The sequence below is a fragment of the Schistocerca piceifrons genome, unplaced genomic scaffold (assembly GCF_021461385.2).
Source record: "Schistocerca piceifrons isolate TAMUIC-IGC-003096 unplaced genomic scaffold, iqSchPice1.1 HiC_scaffold_528, whole genome shotgun sequence".
NCBI classification, from domain to species: Eukaryota; Metazoa; Arthropoda; class Insecta; order Orthoptera; family Acrididae; genus Schistocerca; species Schistocerca piceifrons.
In genome coordinates, this window is record NW_025728764.1 from 1,624 (window position 1) to 23,599 (window position 21,976).

Genomic DNA, 21,976 nt, shown 5'->3' on the forward strand with positions numbered 1-21,976 from the left:
TGCGACACCTGTCCACCTCTTATCGAGGCACCTAACTGTGGTCAACAAAGCTGGAGGACTGCAAGACATTGCCACGGGGGCTGAATGCAGCTAACCACACTGCTTAGTGTCCTAACAGCGGAGACAGGTTCAAAAAAAAAAAAAAAAAAAAAAAATGGGTATATTCCTGCTTAGGGTGCAGGAGGTCCCGGGTTCAAATCCCGGACGAGCCCTCGCGTTTTGTGCAAACTGATCGCACGTCAGTGGCTGAGTCAGCGCAAAAAGCTCGCGGTCAATATCAAACGAATTTCTTATTCGACGTGAGCAATTGACACTCTGGTCCGACGCGTGAAGGCGATTACGAAGGTTTCGGGTACAGGTGGTAGCAGATGCAATTTCCCAATCTAAAAACGAAAAAAATTAAAAAAAAAAAAAAAAGGGGGTATGATTCCTGCTTTGGGGTGCAGGAGGTCCCGGTTTCAAATCCCGGACGAGCCCTGCCATTTTGACCGTGCTGAAGAGTAGGTGGAACTCAGCCCCGGTTGCAGCTCCTCAATGAAGAGTAGACGCCTGTTATAGCACGTGGATATAACAAGAATGCGGCACCAGTAAAGTACGTAGGTGGAATTCGGTAGAAAAGCAGACGGTAATTTTGCATGCAACGGAAAACAAGGTTGTCTTTGCGGGATTATGTGCACCGTGAGTGGAGATTCAGCTTAATTGTGCGACAGTCTACCTCATCTTACTAGCGACGGCAACAACCAAGGGTGGCATGTAAGATTGAGCGTGGCTAAGAGTTTCTCATTATTAGTTAGCATCACACTTTGACAGAGCTGTGACAAGGCGAGTAGGGTGAGCTCAGGAAAGCCAGTAGCAAGCGCACTTGAAGTAGCCCTGAAGAACCGGATTATAAATTTTGCCAGCCATATGGAGCTAGGGGCGTTCTCAGTTACCAAATACCGGTGCAATAAGAGAGCAACAGTATTTGACCGTAAAATGACGCCCTATCCGTCTAGCATACGACATTGCTTGTCTCTGCATACGCGGACGTGAGGTCATCTCGGAATGAAATCCGAAATATAGATTAAAATTGTTGTGTTCCCGCCCGGGATCGAACACGGGGACCTTCTGCGGTGTAAAGCAGACGTGATAACCGCTACACCACGGAAACGACGGTTCTTTTCATGTACCACCCGGAGACTCGTAATAGCAACAGTTTGTCTTCTGTGTTAGCAAGGGCATCGGCAACGAGCTCCCTCCGATTCGTGAAGTTCCCTGTAGTAAAAGACGTCGATGGAACAATCCACCGCGACAGACAGGGAGAACGCTGCTGAGCTGCAGCCCTACATGGTGAGACATCAAAGGTGGCGTCATTCACATGCAGTGCGTTTTTCGGAACGAATAGGCCTCGTTGGTCTAGGGGTATGATTCCTGCTTCGGGGTGCAGGAGGTCCCGGGTTCAAATCCCGGACGAGCCCTTGCGTTTTGTACAACGGTGCGGTAACAAATCGCATGGCGGCGGCCTGTTTCGCGCATTTCCAGGCCTCCAAGTCAGCGCTAAAATCCGACAACCAGTTCTGAAACGTTTCATGTTTCATTTGAGCCATTGTGCACCCTGCTGATGGAACGTTTTGAAGTTGATTTAAATGGTCACAGTAGAGATCGTAGCAAGTGTCTTGCTGAGTGCGACGAAAACGGGTTTCCGCCCGCAATCGAGCCGGGGACCTTCTGCGTGTTAGGCACGGCGCCTGGGCTCGGCGGCAGCTGCTGCTCTTTTCCTTCCTTACGAGATACCGTCGATTCGCGCAGTCGTTATTGCAAAAGATGTCACCAAAGGGCAATCGCTTCGTTAGCGGCACGGTGCCTGGGCTCGGCGGCAGCTCTACATGGAGGCACCAGCAGCCCAGCCAGGCCGCCGCCCGGCACCGGCGCGCCACAGCCCAAGGAGTCGGCGGCCGCCCTGCAATGCCCCTGCCGTTGCATATTCCACCCGCCTCATATCCTCCCCATGTCTGACTCACTACCCCAAATGACACTGCAGTGGACGTGCTTATTACTATCGCTTTTGGAAGAACCAAGGCGCAGTATTCTAGTGTCGAACCGGTACTGCAAATTGGGATTAAGCAAAAATTTATTGTGTGGTCGAGCGACAGCTTCGCTCGCTCTTCCTACATGATCGCTTCTTGTGCGGAATAATTCCTAGCTCGCCGATGGCTTCAGAGTTGGTCTTCTCGAATGTGTTTGCTTTCGCACTGCATTCCGCAATCTTTTCGTTATGAGTTGTGTGCTTCGGTTTCCCGACTTTCTTGTGTTTAGTGCGTTTGGCTTCTCTTAACCCTTAGCCACCGCTTGCCGAAATTTCCACACTATCATCTGTCGATCTGCAGAGCTCGATGAAAGCATCGCGGCCGTTCCTGAGCTCGTGGAACGGTCGAATCTGTAGTTGTTTCCAGATCTCTCCCACACAACGGCCTCCCAGAAGCTTGGATTACAGAAGTACGCCACTACTCCCAGCCGGAGATTCACGATTGAAAGCAGAATGACATGAGCTACACGCAGCTCCGATTTTTTTTTTGTGTCTGACCTACTTTGAAAGACTTTGTAGTCGATTTACTTACTACTATCGCTGTTGGAAACCAGGTGATAACCGCACAGTATTCTAGAGACGATGAGGTAATGAAAATTTAGAATAAGTAAAACAGTATCAAAAGAAGTTGTGTGGTGGAGCAGCACATGCAATTCACGCTTCCTAGATATTCGTTACTGCATAGAATAATTCTTTTGTCTGCGGCGTCTTCAGTATCCGTCTTCTGGAAATTTTGCTTGCAGTATATTGTGCAATCTTTTCGTTATGAGTTGGTGCTTGGTTTCCCGATGTTCTTTTGTTTAGTGCATTCGCCTTCTCTTAACCCTGAGAAACCACATACCGAAACTGAGGCACTGCCGGCTGTTCATAAGCAGTGCTCGATGCAGTTATTTCGCTTTTTATTCGTTGCCTTTAATATTCTTCTCATCAGTGGTGAGTGCTGCCTGCAGAAAGCGTTTATCTTGCGAATTCACGTGAAAGTTTGTGTTCCCTGTGAGGCGCACTACTTGGGATTAACTTGACTGCTCCAGCCAGGTGGCTCGTTGGTCTAGGGGTATGATTCCTGCTTTGGGTGCAGGAGGTCCCGGGTTCAAATCCCGGACGAGCCCTAGCGTTTTGTGCAAACTGATCGCACGTCAGTGGCTGAGTCAGCGCAAAAAGCTCGCCGTCAATATCAAATGAACTTCTTATTCGATGTGAGCAATTGACACTCTGGTCCGACGCGTTAAAAAAAAAAAAATAAAAAAAAAAAAAGTGGCTGGGGTACCTGGCTCTCACCCAGGAGGCCGGGGTTCGATTCCCGGTACCGGAAATGCGCATTTTGTTGCTCCTCTTATGCGACTTGGCCCGACTTAGCTCGACTGACGCTACGCTGACGCTTGCAGAAAACTACGTTAAGTACGATTCGTGGTAACAAGTGACGGCGAGAGCGATGCGACACCTGTCCACCTCTTATCGAGGCACCTAACTGTGGTCAACAAAGCTGGAGGACTGCAAGACATTGCCACGGGGGCTGAATGCAGCTAACCACACTGCTTAGTGTCCTAACAGCGGAGACAGGTTCAAAAAAAAAAAAAAAAAAAAAAAAAAATGGGTATAATTCCTGCTTAGGGTGCAGGAGGTCCCGGGTTCAAATCCCGGACGAGCCCTCGCGTTTTGTGCAAACTGATCGCACGTCAGTGGCTGAGTCAGCGCAAAAAGCTCGCCGTCAATATCAAACGAATTTCTTATTCGACGTGAGCAATTGACACTCTGGTCCGACGCGTGAAGGCGATTACGAAGGTTTCGGGTACAGGTGGTAGCAGATGCAATTTCCCAATCTAAAAACGAAAAAAAATTAAAAAAAAAAAAAAAAAGGGGGTATGATTCCTGCTTTGGGTGCAGGAGGTCCCGGTTTCAAATCCCGGACGAGCCCTGCCATTTTGACCGTGCTGAAGAGTAGGTGGAACTCAGCCCCGGTTGCAGCTCCTCAATGAAGAGTAGACGCCTGTTATAGCACGTGGATATAACAAGAATGCGGCACCAGTAAAGTACGTAGGTGGAATTCGGTAGAAAAGCAGACGGTAATTTTGCATGCAACGGAAAACAAGGTTGTCTTTGCGGGATATGTGCACCGTGAGTGGAGATTCAGCTTAATTGTGCGACAGTCTACCCTCATCTTACTAGCGACGGCAACAACCAAGGGGTGGCATGTAAGATTGAGCGTGGCTAAGAGTTTCTCATTATTAGTTAGCATCACACTTTGACAGAGCTGTGACAAGGCGAGTAGGGTGAGCTCAGGAAAGCCAGTAGCAAGCGCACTTGAAGTAGCCCTGAAGAACCGGATTATAAATTTTGCCAGCCATAATGGAGCTAGGGGCGTTCTCAGTTACCAAATACCGGTGCAATAAGAGAGCAACAGTATTTGACCGTAAAATGACGCCCTATCCGTCTAGCATACGACATTGCTTGTCTCTGCATACGCGGACGTGAGGTCATCTCGGAAATGAAATCCGAAATATAGATTAAAATTGTTGTGTTCCCGCCCGGGATCGAACCGGGGACCTTCTGCGTGTAAAGCAGACGTGATAACCGCTACACCACGGAAACGACGGTTCTTTTCATGTACCACCCGGAGACTCGTAATAGCAACAGTTTGTCTTCTGTGTTAGCAAGGGCATCGGCAACGAGCTCCCTCCGATTCGTGAAGTTCCTGTAGTAAAAGACGTCGATGGAAACAATCCAACCGCGACAGACAGGGAGAACGCTGGCTGAGCTGCAGCCCTACATGGTGAGACCATCAAAGGTGGCGTCATTCACATGCAGTGCGTTTTCGGAACGAATAGGCTCGTTGGTCTAGGGGTATGATTCCTGCTTCGGGTGCAGGAGGTCCCGGGTTCAAATCCCGGACGAGCCCTTGCGTTTTGTACAACGGTGCGGTAACAAATCGCATGGCGGCGGCTGTTTCGCGCATTTCCAGGCCTCCAAGTCAGCGCTAAAATCCGACAACCAGTTCTGAAACCGTTTCATGTTTCATTTGAGCCATGTGCACCCTGCTGATGGAACGTTTGAAGTTGATTTAAATGGTCACAGTAGAGATCGTAGCAAGTGTCTTGCTGAGTGCGACGAAAACGGGTTTCCGCCCGCAATCGAGCCGGGGACCTTCTGCGTGTTAGGCACGGCGCCTGGGCTCGGCGGCAGCTGCTGCTCTTTCCTTCCTTACGAGATACCGTCGATTCGCGCAGTCGTTATTGCAAAAGATGTCACCAAAGGCAATCGCTTCGTTAGCGGCACGGTGCCTGGGCTCGGCGGCAGCTCTACATGGAGGCACCAGCAGCCCAGCCAGGCCGCCGCCGGCACCGGCGCGCCACAGCCCAAGGAGTCGGCGGCCGCCCTGCAATGCCCCTGCCGTTGCATATTCCACCCGCCTCATATCCTCCCCATGTCTGACTCACTACCCCAAATGACACTGCAGTGGACGTGCTTATTACTATCGCTTTTGGAAGAACCAAGGCGCAGTATTCTAGTGTCGAACCGGTACTGCAAATTGGGATTAAGCAAAAATTTATTGTGTGGTCGAGCGACAGCTTCGGCTCGCTCTTCCTACATGATCGCTTCTTGTGCGGAATAATTCCTAGCTCGCCGATGGCTTCAGAGTTGGTCTTCTCGAAGTTTTGCTTTCGCACTGCATTCCGCAATCTTTTCGTTATGAGTTGTGTGCTTCGGTTTCCCGACTTTCTTGTGTTTAGTGCGTTTGGCTTCTCTTAACCCTTAGCCACCGCTTGCCGAAATTTCCACACTATCATCTGTCGATCTGCAGAGCTCGATGAAAGCATCGCGGCCGTTCCTGAGCTCGTGGAACGGTCGAATCTGTAGTTGTTTCCAGATCTCTCCCACACAACGGCCTCCCAGAAGCTTGGATTACAGAAGTACGCCACTACTCCCAGCCGGAGATTCACGATTGAAAGCAGAATGACATGAGCTACACGCAGCTCCGATTTTTTTTTTGTGTCTGACCTACTTTGAAAGACTTTGTAGTCGATTTACTTACTACTATCGCTGTTGGAAACCAGGTGATAACCGCACAGTATTCTAGAGACGATGAGGTAATGAAAATTTAGAATAAGTAAAACAGTATCAAAAGAAGTTGTGTGGTGGAGCAGCACATGCAATTCACGCTTCCTAGATATTCGTTACTGCATAGAATAATTCTTTTGTCTGCGGCGTCTTCAGTATCCGTCTTCTGGAAATTTTGCTTGCAGTATATTGTGCAATCTTTTCGTTATGAGTTGGTGCTTGGTTTCCCGATGTTCTTTTGTTTAGTGCATTCGCCTTCTCTTAACCCTGAGAAACCACATACCGAAACTGAGGCACTGCCGGCTGTTCATAAGCAGTGCTCGATGCAGTTATTTCGCTTTTTATTCGTTGCCTTTAATATTCTTCTCATCAGTGGTGAGTGCTGCCTGCAGAAAGCGTTTATCTTGCGAATTCACGTGAAAGTTTGTGTTCCCTGTGAGGCGCACTACTTGGGATTAACTTGACTGCTCCAGCCAGGTGGCTCGTTGGTCTAGGGGTATGATTCCTGCTTTGGGTGCAGGAGGTCCCGGGTTCAAATCCCGGACGAGCCCTAGCGTTTTGTGCAAACTGATCGCACGTCAGTGGCTGAGTCAGCGCAAAAAGCTCGCCGTCAATATCAAATGAACTTCTTATTCGATGTGAGCAATTGACACTCTGGTCCGACGCGTTAAAAAAAAAAAAATAAAAAAAAAAAAAGTGGCTGGGGTACCTGGCTCTCACCCAGGAGGCCGGGGTTCGATTCCCGGTACCGGAAATGCGCATTTTGTTGCTCCTCTTATGCGACTTGGCCCGACTTAGCTCGACTGACGCTACGCTGACGCTTGCAGAAAACTACGTTAAGTACGATTCGTGGTAACAAGTGACGGCGAGAGCGATGCGACACCTGTCCACCTCTTATCGAGGCACCTAACTGTGGTCAACAAAGCTGGAGGACTGCAAGACATTGCCACGGGGGCTGAATGCAGCTAACCACACTGCTTAGTGTCCTAACAGCGGAGACAGGTTCAAAAAAAAAAAAAAAAAAAAAAAAAAATGGGTATAATTCCTGCTTAGGGTGCAGGAGGTCCCGGGTTCAAATCCCGGACGAGCCCTCGCGTTTTGTGCAAACTGATCGCACGTCAGTGGCTGAGTCAGCGCAAAAAGCTCGCCGTCAATATCAAACGAATTTCTTATTCGACGTGAGCAATTGACACTCTGGTCCGACGCGTGAAGGCGATTACGAAGGTTTCGGGTACAGGTGGTAGCAGATGCAATTTCCCAATCTAAAAACGAAAAAAAATTAAAAAAAAAAAAAAAAGGGGGTATGATTCCTGCTTTGGGTGCAGGAGGTCCCGGTTTCAAATCCCGGACGAGCCCTGCCATTTTGACCGTGCTGAAGAGTAGGTGGAACTCAGCCCCGGTTGCAGCTCCTCAATGAAGAGTAGACGCCTGTTATAGCACGTGGATATAACAAGAATGCGGCACCAGTAAAGTACGTAGGTGGAATTCGGTAGAAAAGCAGACGGTAATTTTGCATGCAACGGAAAACAAGGTTGTCTTTGCGGGATATGTGCACCGTGAGTGGAGATTCAGCTTAATTGTGCGACAGTCTACCCTCATCTTACTAGCGACGGCAACAACCAAGGGGTGGCATGTAAGATTGAGCGTGGCTAAGAGTTTCTCATTATTAGTTAGCATCACACTTTGACAGAGCTGTGACAAGGCGAGTAGGGTGAGCTCAGGAAAGCCAGTAGCAAGCGCACTTGAAGTAGCCCTGAAGAACCGGATTATAAATTTTGCCAGCCATAATGGAGCTAGGGGCGTTCTCAGTTACCAAATACCGGTGCAATAAGAGAGCAACAGTATTTGACCGTAAAATGACGCCCTATCCGTCTAGCATACGACATTGCTTGTCTCTGCATACGCGGACGTGAGGTCATCTCGGAAATGAAATCCGAAATATAGATTAAAATTGTTGTGTTCCCGCCCGGGATCGAACCGGGGACCTTCTGCGTGTAAAGCAGACGTGATAACCGCTACACCACGGAAACGACGGTTCTTTTCATGTACCACCCGGAGACTCGTAATAGCAACAGTTTGTCTTCTGTGTTAGCAAGGGCATCGGCAACGAGCTCCCTCCGATTCGTGAAGTTCCTGTAGTAAAAGACGTCGATGGAAACAATCCAACCGCGACAGACAGGGAGAACGCTGGCTGAGCTGCAGCCCTACATGGTGAGACCATCAAAGGTGGCGTCATTCACATGCAGTGCGTTTTCGGAACGAATAGGCTCGTTGGTCTAGGGGTATGATTCCTGCTTCGGGTGCAGGAGGTCCCGGGTTCAAATCCCGGACGAGCCCTTGCGTTTTGTACAACGGTGCGGTAACAAATCGCATGGCGGCGGCTGTTTCGCGCATTTCCAGGCCTCCAAGTCAGCGCTAAAATCCGACAACCAGTTCTGAAACCGTTTCATGTTTCATTTGAGCCATGTGCACCCTGCTGATGGAACGTTTGAAGTTGATTTAAATGGTCACAGTAGAGATCGTAGCAAGTGTCTTGCTGAGTGCGACGAAAACGGGTTTCCGCCCGCAATCGAGCCGGGGACCTTCTGCGTGTTAGGCACGGCGCCTGGGCTCGGCGGCAGCTGCTGCTCTTTCCTTCCTTACGAGATACCGTCGATTCGCGCAGTCGTTATTGCAAAAGATGTCACCAAAGGCAATCGCTTCGTTAGCGGCACGGTGCCTGGGCTCGGCGGCAGCTCTACATGGAGGCACCAGCAGCCCAGCCAGGCCGCCGCCGGCACCGGCGCGCCACAGCCCAAGGAGTCGGCGGCCGCCCTGCAATGCCCCTGCCGTTGCATATTCCACCCGCCTCATATCCTCCCCATGTCTGACTCACTACCCCAAATGACACTGCAGTGGACGTGCTTATTACTATCGCTTTTGGAAGAACCAAGGCGCAGTATTCTAGTGTCGAACCGGTACTGCAAATTGGGATTAAGCAAAAATTTATTGTGTGGTCGAGCGACAGCTTCGGCTCGCTCTTCCTACATGATCGCTTCTTGTGCGGAATAATTCCTAGCTCGCCGATGGCTTCAGAGTTGGTCTTCTCGAAGTTTTGCTTTCGCACTGCATTCCGCAATCTTTTCGTTATGAGTTGTGTGCTTCGGTTTCCCGACTTTCTTGTGTTTAGTGCGTTTGGCTTCTCTTAACCCTTAGCCACCGCTTGCCGAAATTTCCACACTATCATCTGTCGATCTGCAGAGCTCGATGAAAGCATCGCGGCCGTTCCTGAGCTCGTGGAACGGTCGAATCTGTAGTTGTTTCCAGATCTCTCCCACACAACGGCCTCCCAGAAGCTTGGATTACAGAAGTACGCCACTACTCCCAGCCGGAGATTCACGATTGAAAGCAGAATGACATGAGCTACACGCAGCTCCGATTTTTTTTTTGTGTCTGACCTACTTTGAAAGACTTTGTAGTCGATTTACTTACTACTATCGCTGTTGGAAACCAGGTGATAACCGCACAGTATTCTAGAGACGATGAGGTAATGAAAATTTAGAATAAGTAAAACAGTATCAAAAGAAGTTGTGTGGTGGAGCAGCACATGCAATTCACGCTTCCTAGATATTCGTTACTGCATAGAATAATTCTTTTGTCTGCGGCGTCTTCAGTATCCGTCTTCTGGAAATTTTGCTTGCAGTATATTGTGCAATCTTTTCGTTATGAGTTGGTGCTTGGTTTCCCGATGTTCTTTTGTTTAGTGCATTCGCCTTCTCTTAACCCTGAGAAACCACATACCGAAACTGAGGCACTGCCGGCTGTTCATAAGCAGTGCTCGATGCAGTTATTTCGCTTTTTATTCGTTGCCTTTAATATTCTTCTCATCAGTGGTGAGTGCTGCCTGCAGAAAGCGTTTATCTTGCGAATTCACGTGAAAGTTTGTGTTCCCTGTGAGGCGCACTACTTGGGATTAACTTGACTGCTCCAGCCAGGTGGCTCGTTGGTCTAGGGGTATGATTCCTGCTTTGGGTGCAGGAGGTCCCGGGTTCAAATCCCGGACGAGCCCTAGCGTTTTGTGCAAACTGATCGCACGTCAGTGGCTGAGTCAGCGCAAAAAGCTCGCCGTCAATATCAAATGAACTTCTTATTCGATGTGAGCAATTGACACTCTGGTCCGACGCGTTAAAAAAAAAAAAATAAAAAAAAAAAAAGTGGCTGGGGTACCTGGCTCTCACCCAGGAGGCCGGGGTTCGATTCCCGGTACCGGAAATGCGCATTTTGTTGCTCCTCTTATGCGACTTGGCCCGACTTAGCTCGACTGACGCTACGCTGACGCTTGCAGAAAACTACGTTAAGTACGATTCGTGGTAACAAGTGACGGCGAGAGCGATGCGACACCTGTCCACCTCTTATCGAGGCACCTAACTGTGGTCAACAAAGCTGGAGGACTGCAAGACATTGCCACGGGGGCTGAATGCAGCTAACCACACTGCTTAGTGTCCTAACAGCGGAGACAGGTTCAAAAAAAAAAAAAAAAAAAAAAAAATGGGTATAATTCCTGCTTAGGGTGCAGGAGGTCCCGGGTTCAAATCCCGGACGAGCCCTCGCGTTTTGTGCAAACTGATCGCACGTCAGTGGCTGAGTCAGCGCAAAAAGCTCGCCGTCAATATCAAACGAATTTCTTATTCGACGTGAGCAATTGACACTCTGGTCCGACGCGTGAAGGCGATTACGAAGGTTTCGGGTACAGGTGGTAGCAGATGCAATTTCCCAATCTAAAAACGAAAAAAAATTAAAAAAAAAAAAAAAAGGGGGTATGATTCCTGCTTTGGGTGCAGGAGGTCCCGGTTTCAAATCCCGGACGAGCCCTGCCATTTTGACCGTGCTGAAGAGTAGGTGGAACTCAGCCCCGGTTGCAGCTCCTCAATGAAGAGTAGACGCCTGTTATAGCACGTGGATATAACAAGAATGCGGCACCAGTAAAGTACGTAGGTGGAATTCGGTAGAAAAGCAGACGGTAATTTTGCATGCAACGGAAAACAAGGTTGTCTTTGCGGGATATGTGCACCGTGAGTGGAGATTCAGCTTAATTGTGCGACAGTCTACCCTCATCTTACTAGCGACGGCAACAACCAAGGGGTGGCATGTAAGATTGAGCGTGGCTAAGAGTTTCTCATTATTAGTTAGCATCACACTTTGACAGAGCTGTGACAAGGCGAGTAGGGTGAGCTCAGGAAAGCCAGTAGCAAGCGCACTTGAAGTAGCCCTGAAGAACCGGATTATAAATTTTGCCAGCCATAATGGAGCTAGGGGCGTTCTCAGTTACCAAATACCGGTGCAATAAGAGAGCAACAGTATTTGACCGTAAAATGACGCCCTATCCGTCTAGCATACGACATTGCTTGTCTCTGCATACGCGGACGTGAGGTCATCTCGGAAATGAAATCCGAAATATAGATTAAAATTGTTGTGTTCCCGCCCGGGATCGAACCGGGGACCTTCTGCGTGTAAAGCAGACGTGATAACCGCTACACCACGGAAACGACGGTTCTTTTCATGTACCACCCGGAGACTCGTAATAGCAACAGTTTGTCTTCTGTGTTAGCAAGGGCATCGGCAACGAGCTCCCTCCGATTCGTGAAGTTCCTGTAGTAAAAGACGTCGATGGAAACAATCCAACCGCGACAGACAGGGAGAACGCTGGCTGAGCTGCAGCCCTACATGGTGAGACCATCAAAGGTGGCGTCATTCACATGCAGTGCGTTTTCGGAACGAATAGGCTCGTTGGTCTAGGGGTATGATTCCTGCTTCGGGTGCAGGAGGTCCCGGGTTCAAATCCCGGACGAGCCCTTGCGTTTTGTACAACGGTGCGGTAACAAATCGCATGGCGGCGGCTGTTTCGCGCATTTCCAGGCCTCCAAGTCAGCGCTAAAATCCGACAACCAGTTCTGAAACCGTTTCATGTTTCATTTGAGCCATGTGCACCCTGCTGATGGAACGTTTGAAGTTGATTTAAATGGTCACAGTAGAGATCGTAGCAAGTGTCTTGCTGAGTGCGACGAAAACGGGTTTCCGCCCGCAATCGAGCCGGGGACCTTCTGCGTGTTAGGCACGGCGCCTGGGCTCGGCGGCAGCTGCTGCTCTTTCCTTCCTTACGAGATACCGTCGATTCGCGCAGTCGTTATTGCAAAAGATGTCACCAAAGGCAATCGCTTCGTTAGCGGCACGGTGCCTGGGCTCGGCGGCAGCTCTACATGGAGGCACCAGCAGCCCAGCCAGGCCGCCGCCGGCACCGGCGCGCCACAGCCCAAGGAGTCGGCGGCCGCCCTGCAATGCCCCTGCCGTTGCATATTCCACCCGCCTCATATCCTCCCCATGTCTGACTCACTACCCCAAATGACACTGCAGTGGACGTGCTTATTACTATCGCTTTTGGAAGAACCAAGGCGCAGTATTCTAGTGTCGAACCGGTACTGCAAATTGGGATTAAGCAAAAATTTATTGTGTGGTCGAGCGACAGCTTCGGCTCGCTCTTCCTACATGATCGCTTCTTGTGCGGAATAATTCCTAGCTCGCCGATGGCTTCAGAGTTGGTCTTCTCGAAGTTTTGCTTTCGCACTGCATTCCGCAATCTTTTCGTTATGAGTTGTGTGCTTCGGTTTCCCGACTTTCTTGTGTTTAGTGCGTTTGGCTTCTCTTAACCCTTAGCCACCGCTGGCCGAAATTTCCACACTATCATCTGTCGATCTGCAGAGCTCGATGAAAGCATCGCGGCCGTTCCTGAGCTCGTGGAACGGTCGAATCTGTAGTTGTTTCCAGATCTCTCCCACACAACGGCCTCCCAGAAGCTTGGATTACAGAAGTACGCCACTACTCCCAGCCGGAGATTCACGATTGAAAGCAGAATGACATGAGCTACACGCAGCTCCGATTTTTTTTTTGTGTCTGACCTACTTTGAAAGACTTTGTAGTCGATTTACTTACTACTATCGCTGTTGGAAACCAGGTGATAACCGCACAGTATTCTAGAGACGATGAGGTAATGAAAATTTAGAATAAGTAAAACAGTATCAAAAGAAGTTGTGTGGTGGAGCAGCACATGCAATTCACGCTTCCTAGATATTCGTTACTGCATAGAATAATTCTTTTGTCTGCGGCGTCTTCAGTATCCGTCTTCTGGAAATTTTGCTTGCAGTATATTGTGCAATCTTTTCGTTATGAGTTGGTGCTTGGTTTCCCGATGTTCTTTTGTTTAGTGCATTCGCCTTCTCTTAACCCTGAGAAACCACATACCGAAACTGAGGCACTGCCGGCTGTTCATAAGCAGTGCTCGATGCAGTTATTTCGCTTTTTATTCGTTGCCTTTAATATTCTTCTCATCAGTGGTGAGTGCTGCCTGCAGAAAGCGTTTATCTTGCGAATTCACGTGAAAGTTTGTGTTCCCTGTGAGGCGCACTACTTGGGATTAACTTGACTGCTCCAGCCAGGTGGCTCGTTGGTCTAGGGGTATGATTCCTGCTTTGGGTGCAGGAGGTCCCGGGTTCAAATCCCGGACGAGCCCTAGCGTTTTGTGCAAACTGATCGCACGTCAGTGGCTGAGTCAGCGCAAAAAGCTCGCCGTCAATATCAAATGAACTTCTTATTCGATGTGAGCAATTGACACTCTGGTCCGACGCGTTAAAAAAAAAAAAATAAAAAAAAAAAAAGTGGCTGGGGTACCTGGCTCTCACCCAGGAGGCCGGGGTTCGATTCCCGGTACCGGAAATGCGCATTTTGTTGCTCCTCTTATGCGACTTGGCCCGACTTAGCTCGACTGACGCTACGCTGACGCTTGCAGAAAACTACGTTAAGTACGATTCGTGGTAACAAGTGACGGCGAGAGCGATGCGACACCTGTCCACCTCTTATCGAGGCACCTAACTGTGGTCAACAAAGCTGGAGGACTGCAAGACATTGCCACGGGGGCTGAATGCAGCTAACCACACTGCTTAGTGTCCTAACAGCGGAGACAGGTTCAAAAAAAAAAAAAAAAAAAAAAAAAATGGGTATAATTCCTGCTTAGGGTGCAGGAGGTCCCGGGTTCAAATCCCGGACGAGCCCTCGCGTTTTGTGCAAACTGATCGCACGTCAGTGGCTGAGTCAGCGCAAAAAGCTCGCCGTCAATATCAAACGAATTTCTTATTCGACGTGAGCAATTGACACTCTGGTCCGACGCGTGAAGGCGATTACGAAGGTTTCGGGTACAGGTGGTAGCAGATGCAATTTCCCAATCTAAAAACGAAAAAAAATTAAAAAAAAAAAAAAAAGGGGGTATGATTCCTGCTTTGGGTGCAGGAGGTCCCGGTTTCAAATCCCGGACGAGCCCTGCCATTTTGACCGTGCTGAAGAGTAGGTGGAACTCAGCCCCGGTTGCAGCTCCTCAATGAAGAGTAGACGCCTGTTATAGCACGTGGATATAACAAGAATGCGGCACCAGTAAAGTACGTAGGTGGAATTCGGTAGAAAAGCAGACGGTAATTTTGCATGCAACGGAAAACAAGGTTGTCTTTGCGGGATATGTGCACCGTGAGTGGAGATTCAGCTTAATTGTGCGACAGTCTACCCTCATCTTACTAGCGACGGCAACAACCAAGGGGTGGCATGTAAGATTGAGCGTGGCTAAGAGTTTCTCATTATTAGTTAGCATCACACTTTGACAGAGCTGTGACAAGGCGAGTAGGGTGAGCTCAGGAAAGCCAGTAGCAAGCGCACTTGAAGTAGCCCTGAAGAACCGGATTATAAATTTTGCCAGCCATAATGGAGCTAGGGGCGTTCTCAGTTACCAAATACCGGTGCAATAAGAGAGCAACAGTATTTGACCGTAAAATGACGCCCTATCCGTCTAGCATACGACATTGCTTGTCTCTGCATACGCGGACGTGAGGTCATCTCGGAAATGAAATCCGAAATATAGATTAAAATTGTTGTGTTCCCGCCCGGGATCGAACCGGGGACCTTCTGCGTGTAAAGCAGACGTGATAACCGCTACACCACGGAAACGACGGTTCTTTTCATGTACCACCCGGAGACTCGTAATAGCAACAGTTTGTCTTCTGTGTTAGCAAGGGCATCGGCAACGAGCTCCCTCCGATTCGTGAAGTTCCTGTAGTAAAAGACGTCGATGGAAACAATCCAACCGCGACAGACAGGGAGAACGCTGGCTGAGCTGCAGCCCTACATGGTGAGACCATCAAAGGTGGCGTCATTCACATGCAGTGCGTTTTCGGAACGAATAGGCTCGTTGGTCTAGGGGTATGATTCCTGCTTCGGGTGCAGGAGGTCCCGGGTTCAAATCCCGGACGAGCCCTTGCGTTTTGTACAACGGTGCGGTAACAAATCGCATGGCGGCGGCTGTTTCGCGCATTTCCAGGCCTCCAAGTCAGCGCTAAAATCCGACAACCAGTTCTGAAACCGTTTCATGTTTCATTTGAGCCATGTGCACCCTGCTGATGGAACGTTTGAAGTTGATTTAAATGGTCACAGTAGAGATCGTAGCAAGTGTCTTGCTGAGTGCGACGAAAACGGGTTTCCGCCCGCAATCGAGCCGGGGACCTTCTGCGTGTTAGGCACGGCGCCTGGGCTCGGCGGCAGCTGCTGCTCTTTCCTTCCTTACGAGATACCGTCGATTCGCGCAGTCGTTATTGCAAAAGATGTCACCAAAGGCAATCGCTTCGTTAGCGGCACGGTGCCTGGGCTCGGCGGCAGCTCTACATGGAGGCACCAGCAGCCCAGCCAGGCCGCCGCCGGCACCGGCGCGCCACAGCCCAAGGAGTCGGCGGCCGCCCTGCAATGCCCCTGCCGTTGCATATTCCACCCGCCTCATATCCTCCCCATGTCTGACTCACTACCCCAAATGACACTGCAGTGGACGTGCTTATTACTATCGCTTTTGGAAGAACCAAGGCGCAGTATTCTAGTGTCGAACCGGTACTGCAAATTGGGATTAAGCAAAAATTTATTGTGTGGTCGAGCGACAGCTTCGGCTCGCTCTTCCTACATGATCGCTTCTTGTGCGGAATAATTCCTAGCTCGCCGATGGCTTCAGAGTTGGTCTTCTCGAAGTTTTGCTTTCGCACTGCATTCCGCAATCTTTTCGTTATGAGTTGTGTGCTTCGGTTTCCCGACTTTCTTGTGTTTAGTGCGTTTGGCTTCTCTTAACCCTTAGCCACCGCTTGCCGAAATTTCCACACTATCATCTGTCGATCTGCAGAGCTCGATGAAAGCATCGCGGCCGTTCCTGAGCTCGTGGAACGGTCGAATCTGTAGTTGTTTCCAGATCTCTCCCACACAACGGCCTCCCAGAAGCTTGGATTACAGAAGTACGCCACTACTCCCAGCCGGAGATTCACGATTGAAAGCAGAATGACATGAGCTACACGCAGCTCCGATTTTTTTTTTGTGTCTGACCTACTTTGAAAGACTTTGTAGTCGATTTACTTACTACTATCGCTGTTGGAAACCAGGTGATAACCGCACAGTATTCTAGAGACGATGAGGTAATGAAAATTTAGAATAAGTAAAACAGTATCAAAAGAAGTTGTGTGGTGGAGCAGCACATGCAATTCACGCTTCCTAGATATTCGTTACTGCATAGAATAATTCTTTTGTCTGCGGCGTCTTCAGTATCCGTCTTCTGGAAATTTTGCTTGCAGTATATTGTGCAATCTTTTCGTTATGAGTTGGTGCTTGGTTTCCCGATGTTCTTTTGTTTAGTGCATTCGCCTTCTCTTAACCCTGAGAAACCACATACCGAAACTGAGGCACTGCCGGCTGTTCATAAGCAGTGCTCGATGCAGTTATTTCGCTTTTTATTCGTTGCCTTTAATATTCTTCTCATCAGTGGTGAGTGCTGCCTGCAGAAAGCGTTTATCTTGCGAATTCACGTGAAAGTTTGTGTTCCCTGTGAGGCGCACTACTTGGGATTAACTTGACTGCTCCAGCCAGGTGGCTCGTTGGTCTAGGGGTATGATTCCTGCTTTGGGTGCAGGAGGTCCCGGGTTCAAATCCCGGACGAGCCCTAGCGTTTTGTGCAAACTGATCGCACGTCAGTGGCTGAGTCAGCGCAAAAAGCTCGCCGTCAATATCAAATGAACTTCTTATTCGATGTGAGCAATTGACACTCTGGTCCGACGCGTTAAAAAAAAAAAATAAAAAAAAAAAAAGTGGCTGGGGTACCTGGCTCTCACCCAGGAGGCCGGGGTTCGATTCCCGGTACCGGAAATGCGCATTTTGTTGCTCCTCTTATGCGACTTGGCCCGACTTAGCTCGACTGACGCTACGCTGACGCTTGCAGAAAACTACGTTAAGTACGATTCGTGGTAACAAGTGACGGCGAGAGCGATGCGACACCTGTCCACCTCTTATCGAGGCACCTAACTGTGGTCAACAAAGCTGGAGGACTGCAAGACATTGCCACGGGGGCTGAATGCAGCTAACCACACTGCTTAGTGTCCTAACAGCGGAGACAGGTTCAAAAAAAAAAAAAAAAAAAAAAAAATGGGTATAATTCCTGCTTAGGGTGCAGGAGGTCCCGGGTTCAAATCCCGGACGAGCCCTCGCGTTTTGTGCAAACTGATCGCACGTCAGTGGCTGAGTCAGCGCAAAAAGCTCGCCGTCAATATCAAACGAATTTCTTATTCGACGTGAGCAATTGACACTCTGGTCCGACGCGTGAAGGCGATTACGAAGGTTTCGGGTACAGGTGGTAGCAGATGCAATTTCCCAATCTAAAAACGAAAAAAAATTAAAAAAAAAAAAAAAAGGGGGTATGATTCCTGCTTTGGGTGCAGGAGGTCCCGGTTTCAAATCCCGGACGAGCCCTGCCATTTTGACCGTGCTGAAGAGTAGGTGGAACTCAGCCCCGGTTGCAGCTCCTCAATGAAGAGTAGACGCCTGTTATAGCACGTGGATATAACAAGAATGCGGCACCAGTAAAGTACGTAGGTGGAATTCGGTAGAAAAGCAGACGGTAATTTTGCATGCAACGGAAAACAAGGTTGTCTTTGCGGGATATGTGCACCGTGAGTGGAGATTCAGCTTAATTGTGCGACAGTCTACCCTCATCTTACTAGCGACGGCAACAACCAAGGGGTGGCATGTAAGATTGAGCGTGGCTAAGAGTTTCTCATTATTAGTTAGCATCACACTTTGACAGAGCTGTGACAAGGCGAGTAGGGTGAGCTCAGGAAAGCCAGTAGCAAGCGCACTTGAAGTAGCCCTGAAGAACCGGATTATAAATTTTGCCAGCCATAATGGAGCTAGGGGCGTTCTCAGTTACCAAATACCGGTGCAATAAGAGAGCAACAGTATTTGACCGTAAAATGACGCCCTATCCGTCTAGCATACGACATTGCTTGTCTCTGCATACGCGGACGTGAGGTCATCTCGGAAATGAAATCCGAAATATAGATTAAAATTGTTGTGTTCCCGCCCGGGATCGAACCGGGGACCTTCTGCGTGTAAAGCAGACGTGATAACCGCTACACCACGGAAACGACGGTTCTTTTCATGTACCACCCGGAGACTCGTAATAGCAACAGTTTGTCTTCTGTGTTAGCAAGGGCATCGGCAACGAGCTCCCTCCGATTCGTGAAGTTCCTGTAGTAAAAGACGTCGATGGAAACAATCCAACCGCGACAGACAGGGAGAACGCTGGCTGAGCTGCAGCCCTACATGGTGAGACCATCAAAGGTGGCGTCATTCACATGCAGTGCGTTTTCGGAACGAATAGGCTCGTTGGTCTAGGGGTATGATTCCTGCTTCGGGTGCAGGAGGTCCCGGGTTCAAATCCCGGACGAGCCCTTGCGTTTTGTACAACGGTGCGGTAACAAATCGCATGGCGGCGGCTGTTTCGCGCATTTCCAGGCCTCCAAGTCAGCGCTAAAATCCGACAACCAGTTCTGAAACCGTTTCATGTTTCATTTGAGCCATGTGCACCCTGCTGATGGAACGTTTGAAGTTGATTTAAATGGTCACAGTAGAGATCGTAGCAAGTGTCTTGCTGAGTGCGACGAAAACGGGTTTCCGCCCGCAATCGAGCCGGGGACCTTCTGCGTGTTAGGCACGGCGCCTGGGCTCGGCGGCAGCTGCTGCTCTTTCCTTCCTTACGAGATACCGTCGATTCGCGCAGTCGTTATTGCAAAAGATGTCACCAAAGGCAATCGCTTCGTTAGCGGCACGGTGCCTGGGCTCGGCGGCAGCTCTACATGGAGGCACCAGCAGCCCAGCCAGGCCGCCGCCGGCACCGGCGCGCCACAGCCCAAGGAGTCGGCGGCCGCCCTGCAATGCCCCTGCCGTTGCATATTCCACCCGCCTCATATCCTCCCCATGTCTGACTCACTACCCCAAATGACACTGCAGTGGACGTGCTTATTACTATCGCTTTTGGAAGAACCAAGGCGCAGTATTCTAGTGTCGAACCGGTACTGCAAATTGGGATTAAGCAAAAATTTATTGTGTGGTCGAGCGACAGCTTCGGCTCGCTCTTCCTACATGATCGCTTCTTGTGCGGAATAATTCCTAGCTCGCCGATGGCTTCAGAGTTGGTCTTCTCGAAGTTTTGCTTTCGCACTGCATTCCGCAATCTTTTCGTTATGAGTTGTGTGCTTCGGTTTCCCGACTTTCTTGTGTTTAGTGCGTTTGGCTTCTCTTAACCCTTAGCCACCGCTTGCCGAAATTTCCACACTATCATCTGTCGATCTGCAGAGCTCGATGAAGGCATCGCGGCCGTTCCTGAGCTCGTGGAACGGTCGAATCTGTAGTTGTTTCCAGATCTCTCCCACACAACGGCCTCCCAGAAGCTTGGATTACAGAAGTACGCCACTACTCCCAGCCGGAGATTCACGATTGAAAGCAGAATGACATGAGCTACACGCAGCTCCGATTTTTTTTTTTGTGTCTGACCTACTTTGAAAGACTTTGTAGTCGATTTACTTACTACTATCGCTGTTGGAAACCAGGTGATAACCGCACAGTATTCTAGAGACGATGAGGTAATGAAAATTTAGAATAAGTAAAACAGTATCAAAAGATGTTGTGTGGTGGAGCAGCACATGCAATTCACGCTTCCTAGATATTCGTTACTGCATAGAATAATTCTTTTGTCTGCGGCGTCTTCAGTATCCGTCTTCTGGAAATTTTGCTTGCAGTATATTGTGCAATCTTTTCGTTATGAGTTGGTGCTTGGTTTCCCGATGTTCTTTTGTTTAGTGCATTCGCCTTCTCTTAACCCTGAGAAACCACATACCGAAACTGAGGCACTGCCGGCTGTTCATAAGCAGTGCTCGATGCAGTTATTTCGCTTTTTATTCGTTGCCTTTAATATTCTTCTCATCAGTGGTGAGTGCTGCCTGCAGAAAGCGTTTATCTTGCGAATTCACGTGAAAGTTTGTGTTCCCTGTGAGGCGCACTACTTGGGATTAACTTGACTGCTCCAGCCAGGTGGCTCGTTGGTCTAGGGGTATGATTCCTGCTTTGGGTGCAGGAGGTCCCGGGTTCAAATCCCGGACGAGCCCTAGCGTTTTGTGCAAACTGATCGCACGTCAGTGGCTGAGTCAGCGCAAAAAGCTCGCCGTCAATATCAAATGAACTTCTTATTCGATGTGAGCAATTGACACTCTGGTCCGACGCGTTAAAAAAAAAAAAATAAAAAAAAAAAAAGTGGCTGGGGTACCTGGCTCTCACCCAGGAGGCCGGGGTTCGATTCCCGGTACCGGAAATGCGCATTTTGTTGCTCCTCTTATGCGACTTGGCCCGACTTAGCTCGACTGACGCTACGCTGACGCTTGCAGAAAACTACGTTAAGTACGATTCGTGGTAACAAGTGACGGCGAGAGCGATGCGACACCTGTCCACCTCTTATCGAGGCACCTAACTGTGGTCAACAAAGCTGGAGGACTGCAAGACATTGCCACGGGGGCTGAATGCAGCTAACCACACTGCTTAGTGTCCTAACAGCGGAGACAGGTTCAAAAAAAAAAAAAAAAAAAAAAAAATGGGTATAATTCCTGCTTAGGGTGCAGGAGGTCCCGGGTTCAAATCCCGGACGAGCCCTCGCGTTTTGTGCAAACTGATCGCACGTCAGTGGCTGAGTCAGCGCAAAAAGCTCGCCGTCAATATCAAACGAATTTCTTATTCGACGTGAGCAATTGACACTCTGGTCCGACGCGTGAAGGCGATTACGAAGGTTTCGGGTACAGGTGGTAGCAGATGCAATTTCCCAATCTAAAAACGAAAAAAAATTAAAAAAAAAAAAAAAAAAAAAAAAAGGGGGTATGATTCCTGCTTTGGGTGCAGGAGGTCCCGGGTTCAAATCCCGGACGAGCCCTGCCATTTTGACCGTGCTGAAGAGTAGGTGGAACTCAGCCCCGGTTGCAGCTCCTCAATGAAGAGTAGACGCCTGTTATAGCACGTGGATATAACAAGAATGCGGCACCAGTAAAGTACGTAGGTGGAATTCGGTAGAAAAGCAGACGGTAATTTTGCATGCAACGGAAAACAAGGTTGTCTTTGCGGGATATGTGCACCGTGAGTGGAGATTCAGCTTAATTGTGCGACAGTCTACCCTCATCTTACTAGCGACGGCAACAACCAAGGGGTGGCATGTAAGATTGAGCGTGGCTAAGAGTTTCTCATTATTAGTTAGCATCACACTTTGACAGAGCTGTGACAAGGCGAGTAGGGTGAGCTCAGGAAAGCCAGTAGCAAGCGCACTTGAAGTAGCCCTGAAGAACCGGATTATAAATTTTGCCAGCCATAATGGAGCTAGGGGCGTTCTCAGTTACCAAATACCGGTGCAATAAGAGAGCAACAGTATTTGACCGTAAAATGACGCCC

The 21,976-nt window shown here is 49.3% G+C and overlaps 18 non-coding genes across 18 annotated transcripts; 12 read left to right on the top strand and 6 right to left on the bottom strand.

Moving 5' to 3' along the window:
• Positions 1-1,075: 1,075 nt before the first annotated feature.
• Trnav-uac lies at positions 1,076-1,150 on the bottom strand. The gene has a single exon. It is a non-coding gene; the product is annotated as a tRNA-Val (tRNA).
• Positions 1,151-1,383: 233 nt separating this feature from the next.
• On the top strand, positions 1,384-1,457 carry Trnap-cgg. The gene has a single exon. It is a non-coding gene; the product is annotated as a tRNA-Pro (tRNA).
• Positions 1,458-3,102: 1,645 nt separating this feature from the next.
• Positions 3,103-3,174, top strand: Trnap-ugg. Its single transcript has one exon. It is a non-coding gene; the product is annotated as a tRNA-Pro (tRNA).
• Positions 3,175-4,581: 1,407 nt separating this feature from the next.
• Trnav-uac lies at positions 4,582-4,654 on the bottom strand. Its single transcript has one exon. It is a non-coding gene; the product is annotated as a tRNA-Val (tRNA).
• Positions 4,655-4,889: 235 nt separating this feature from the next.
• Positions 4,890-4,961, top strand: Trnap-cgg. Its single transcript has one exon. It is a non-coding gene; the product is annotated as a tRNA-Pro (tRNA).
• A 1,639-nt stretch (positions 4,962-6,600) lies between these two features.
• Positions 6,601-6,672, top strand: Trnap-ugg. Its single transcript has one exon. It is a non-coding gene; the product is annotated as a tRNA-Pro (tRNA).
• Positions 6,673-8,078: 1,406 nt separating this feature from the next.
• Positions 8,079-8,151, bottom strand: Trnav-uac. Its single transcript has one exon. It is a non-coding gene; the product is annotated as a tRNA-Val (tRNA).
• Positions 8,152-8,386: 235 nt separating this feature from the next.
• On the top strand, positions 8,387-8,458 carry Trnap-cgg. The gene has a single exon. It is a non-coding gene; the product is annotated as a tRNA-Pro (tRNA).
• Positions 8,459-10,097: 1,639 nt separating this feature from the next.
• Positions 10,098-10,169, top strand: Trnap-ugg. The gene has a single exon. It is a non-coding gene; the product is annotated as a tRNA-Pro (tRNA).
• Positions 10,170-11,573: 1,404 nt separating this feature from the next.
• Positions 11,574-11,646, bottom strand: Trnav-uac. Its single transcript has one exon. It is a non-coding gene; the product is annotated as a tRNA-Val (tRNA).
• Positions 11,647-11,881: 235 nt separating this feature from the next.
• On the top strand, positions 11,882-11,953 carry Trnap-cgg. The gene has a single exon. It is a non-coding gene; the product is annotated as a tRNA-Pro (tRNA).
• Positions 11,954-13,592: 1,639 nt separating this feature from the next.
• Trnap-ugg lies at positions 13,593-13,664 on the top strand. Its single transcript has one exon. It is a non-coding gene; the product is annotated as a tRNA-Pro (tRNA).
• Positions 13,665-15,069: 1,405 nt separating this feature from the next.
• On the bottom strand, positions 15,070-15,142 carry Trnav-uac. The gene has a single exon. It is a non-coding gene; the product is annotated as a tRNA-Val (tRNA).
• Positions 15,143-15,377: 235 nt separating this feature from the next.
• On the top strand, positions 15,378-15,449 carry Trnap-cgg. The gene has a single exon. It is a non-coding gene; the product is annotated as a tRNA-Pro (tRNA).
• A 1,639-nt stretch (positions 15,450-17,088) lies between these two features.
• Positions 17,089-17,160, top strand: Trnap-ugg. Its single transcript has one exon. It is a non-coding gene; the product is annotated as a tRNA-Pro (tRNA).
• A 1,403-nt stretch (positions 17,161-18,563) lies between these two features.
• Trnav-uac lies at positions 18,564-18,636 on the bottom strand. Its single transcript has one exon. It is a non-coding gene; the product is annotated as a tRNA-Val (tRNA).
• A 235-nt stretch (positions 18,637-18,871) lies between these two features.
• On the top strand, positions 18,872-18,943 carry Trnap-cgg. The gene has a single exon. It is a non-coding gene; the product is annotated as a tRNA-Pro (tRNA).
• Positions 18,944-20,583: 1,640 nt separating this feature from the next.
• Positions 20,584-20,655, top strand: Trnap-ugg. Its single transcript has one exon. It is a non-coding gene; the product is annotated as a tRNA-Pro (tRNA).
• The last annotated feature ends 1,321 nt before the right edge of the window (positions 20,656-21,976 follow it).